Source organism: Palaemon carinicauda, chromosome 30, assembly GCF_036898095.1.
Source record: "Palaemon carinicauda isolate YSFRI2023 chromosome 30, ASM3689809v2, whole genome shotgun sequence".
NCBI classification, from domain to species: domain Eukaryota; kingdom Metazoa; phylum Arthropoda; class Malacostraca; order Decapoda; family Palaemonidae; genus Palaemon; species Palaemon carinicauda.
The window spans coordinates 61831067-61835719 of NC_090754.1; positions in this window are offsets into that span (position 1 = coordinate 61831067).

The following is a 4653-nucleotide window of genomic DNA, read 5'->3' on the forward strand; positions in this document are numbered from 1 at the left end:
GGTAGATCAACAGGCAGGGACGTTTTCAACAGCCTACCACAACCCTTACATTAGATTTATGAAATTGGGTCAAGGGGAATAACACAGGAGCCTGGGAGGACATTCACCGTCCATATTATTATTATTATTATTATTACTATCCAAGCTACAACCCTAGTTGGAAAAGCAAGATGCTATAAGCCCAGGGGCTCCAACAGGGAAAAATAGCCCAGTGAGGGAAGGAAATAAGGAAATAAATAAATGAAGAGAACAAATTAACAATAAATCATTCTAAAATAAGAAACAACGTCAAAACAGACATGTCATATAATAAACTATCAACAACATCAAAAACAAATATGTCATAAATAAACTATAAAAAGACTATGTCCGCCTGGTCAACAAAAAAGCATTTGCTCCAACTTTGAACTTTTGAAGTTTGCAATTGTAAAAAAAACTCTGTAGTTGCAGTATGAAGTAAAAGCTAATAGGCTGAACACAAAGATGGGAGAAATGAAGCCTGAATGGAGTGATAGTAGAAGGCCAAAAATTAGGTGCAGCTAGGGGCCGAAGAGAAGCTTTCAAGACCAATTAGTAATGCCTACAGTGTACCACAGTAAAACTCCAGTGGGTAGTACCAACCAGCATTTCAAACTGAATCAAAGATGAAATTTTCGGGAATAGATAGTAAAAACCTCTAAGATGTATCCACTTAATATTATCAAGCAAAAGATACACAGTTTGATCTCAATTTATTATCGCTCCATTTCTTTCATCACCTTCTATAGCTTCTTTATGACCAAAAGTCATCTTTAGACACAAGTTTACTATATTCTTGATCCCTTTTCGTAACCAACAAATTTTCATTTATATTTCCTATCTCTAATTTTTATAAACAATGTAAGCATAGAAATACTAAAAAATCCAGATAAGAAATAAAGCTTTGTCCCAATCCTATATTTCGGTTAAACGAATCATTATAATCTGCACAGTCATAAGTGATTATCAGTTTTCTTTTGTCAATTTCAAATCCTTCTCAATAACTTACCAGCTGCACAATATACCATCAACATCATCCACAACGCTTCTTTATCAATTGCATCATAGCATTTTCTCTGGAGAGTTTCATACAAAATTTTATTTTTTACTCTTAGACTTCTAAGTTTCATAATGAAACGCTGATTTGCATATCCTAAAGGTGAAGCCATACCATTAATCACGTCACATCTATTCTTACAATGATTTTCAACATTTCTTTAGAACCCTCCCTCGTCCATACATACCTTACAGACGTTTACTGTCATCCTGTTACTCTCCTTCCACTCTATACCTTACTTGCGATCTAATCAACTGTGTGTGTTTTCCATTCTTAAAATTTATGATCGTTGGCATCAAATTCCCAACATCAACATCACTGAGTATTCCCAAATGCAAATAGACCTGCTCCACTCTTGCAACTTTCAAATATGCCTCTCTACGGTGTTCTACGTCCAACAAATTTTCCAGAAACCCGTTTTAACATCATACTTCATAGTGTTCAGGCAGTATAACTTCATTTGCATCAATTATCATATCCTTTTGCTCATTAACATTTTCCTCTACATTTACTTCCTTCAGGTACATTTATTTTTCGTTTTCAGGTACTCAACTGAAATCAACCTCCAATTTTTCCTTACGTCAAATGTTTCTTCCACTCAGTTCCTCGGTACCACCGTAACATGTCCTTTCGTATTCCCATCAGGGTTACAAGATTATTTCCACTGGATTATCGTACATGAACCTTAAAATTATCGTTTTTTAACCAAAATTATCGTACAAATTTTCAACATGATTATTATGGAGTAACATAAATAACTTATTTCAAGGTATTTTAGTATAATTGTTTAACGAACACACATTTATATATATATATATATATATATATATATATATATATATATATATATATATATATATATATATATATATATACCTAAGGTATGTATCGTACATCGTACCGGACCCAAAATAATCGTATGTGTACGATAATTATCGTACGAATGGCAACCCTGATTCCCATCTTTACGACCTAGTCTCCTGTCCTGCATAGACGCCTTTAACCTTCTCTTATTTTTCCCTTTGCTTAACCTCTCCTTTCATAAGTTGATTTTCGTCTTCTCCGAATTTCTCTCGCATTAAACACCCTGCTTCGTCCCTGCCCTAAATGTTCAAAGGCTTGTGGCCCCCTCGGCCTTCATTTGTTTTCCGAGAAATGCGCGCCAAAATTTTCTTCCTGCCACGGAGAGCAAATATCAAGATTGAATAACACCAGAGAAAACTTCGAAGATTTCGCAATCATGATTTCTTGATGTTTTCGGCGAGCGTGAGAGGAAGACGAGGGAGGAAGAAATGGGAGGAAAGTGAGGGAGAAGGACTAAGGCGATAAATAAAGGAGGAAAAGGGGGATAAGGAAAATTTCAGTTAGTGGAATCAAGTGAAAGGCAAAGGAAAACTGCTAAATTAACGTAATTCTGAACTGAGGAGGAGTAAACCGACGGCAGAGAAACGGTCCATTAGCTCTGACCCCGATAGAAGGCAAATTTAACTGCTCTTGACCCCGACAGAAGGAAGCTGCACACTTCTTGAACAAAGCATCACATGATCAAATAGAAAATTGCGAACTTAGGTGGTATAGAACAATCAAAAATAGGGATTGTGTACCAAAACATGGGTAGTTTGTAGCGCTACGGCCAAGCGTCCTAATTTGCTTATTATCGCTCCGACTGTTATCTTGTGTAGAATAAAAACGTTTGGAAATGGTCTACGGATCTTAAATATGTTGTGTAAGGGGGGTCCGGGGGGGGGGGGGGGGGCAGCCCCCCCTGGGTAAGGACACGGCTTCTAGCACAGGTTAGGTGGGTTTTTTAAGTTAGCTTCTCGCGTCGTACTCGTAGTTAAGGAAACTTGTGTAGGGGGGGGGGGGGGGGGTGTTTCCGGGGGGGGGGGGGGTTCCTCTGGGTAAGAATACGGCTTTTAGCATAGGTTAGGTGGGTTTTTTAAGTTAGCTTCTCCCGCCAAAATCGTTTTTAGAACGACGGCCACGAATATTCCCGTTTTCTACGGGATCTGGCCGTCACCCTACAAACGCTCCCAAAACATCTGTTCATTACTTGGAGGAGTAACCATTAATGAATGTTTACTTTGCCTCTGAATCAGGCTGTGAGTAAGTCATAAGTGAAGCTACTCACAGGTCTGGTAATTGCTTGGACCTCGCATACACCAACTCCCCAGTGTTGTAATGAGTAAGATTGGTTCTCCAGTTAGGAGATCTGATCATGCCTTGATTTCATTAGTAGTGAAGAGTGAGTAGCCTATCCCTGTAGTATCATACTCATGTAATATTTATATGAAATCTTAAGCCGACTGGGATGGATTTTGCATGATCTTTTGGGCTTGAATTGGTCATAATTGTATAGTAGTGTTGATTCTGTTGTCCCTTTGAAGGAAAATCTGGTCAACATAATTGATAGGCGTATCCCTTCTCGTGTCCTAAGATACCTAGTGAAGGATAAACCCTAATTTAATGATTATTGTAAAGGTGCTTATTAGGAGAAGCAGGAGGCCTATAATCTTTGGAAAGGTAACAGGTCAGATTTGACTTGGAATAACTATACTCCGCTGAGAGCTTTTGCTCAGAGATTTTATGCTTCAACTGAAAAGAAATACAATTTGAGAATAAAAGAAACCCTTTCTGGTACAACCCAGGAACATAAGTAGTGGACTATCCTTAAATCTGCACTCTTTGGTGTAGATGCAACAGTTACTCCTTTACTTAAACCATATGGCTTTGTCACTCACTTCTGGCTGATGTCTTTGACAGTAAACAGAGTAGTGAGAAACTTGATCTTCATCTTTCTTGTTTTTCCAAGGCTAAACTCAGAAGTTTAGCTTTTCGATCACGTGAAATGAAAGCTCTCTTGATGGACGTTAATGCTTATGGAGGTGTAGACCCAAATGGTATTTTTCCTTTGTTTTTTTTTTTTTTTTATAAAAACAGCAGATTTCTTAGCTCCAAAGTTATCTTCTATTTTGCTAAAGTTGGCAAGAAGAGGAGCTTTTAGCACTTGTTGGAGAATGGTTAATGTTACTCCACTATGTAAATGTGTTTGTGGTAGCTCAAGTTCAACTGATCACCGCCCAATTTCCATAACTCCCACATTATCTAAAGTTTTTGAATGTCTTTTGGCAAATCGTCTTAATAGGTTTGCAGAAGGTAATCATCTGTCCCCTAGTATGCAATTTGGTTATCTTAAATGCCTTGGAGCATGTAATGCACTTCTTACAATCTCCAAGGCTGCACAGAAATCCCTTGACTGTGGTCAGGAAGCTCGTTTGATTAGCCTTGATTTTAGTGCTGCCTTTGACCGTGTTAACCATGAGGCCCTTGTTTTCAAACTCAAACAGTTGGGAGTGGGTGGGTCGTTTCTTAGCATCATTATTGAATTTCTAAGTAATAGATCGCAAAGAGTTATTGTTGATGTGCACCATAGTGAGTATAGGAATGTGATATCTGGTGCTCCTCGGGGTAGAGTTCTTGGCCCATTACTTTTTATACTATATACACATGACATGTGGTTTGGCCTAGAAAACAAAGCTTGTTGTATATGCAGATGATGCTACTCTGCATCAATTCCA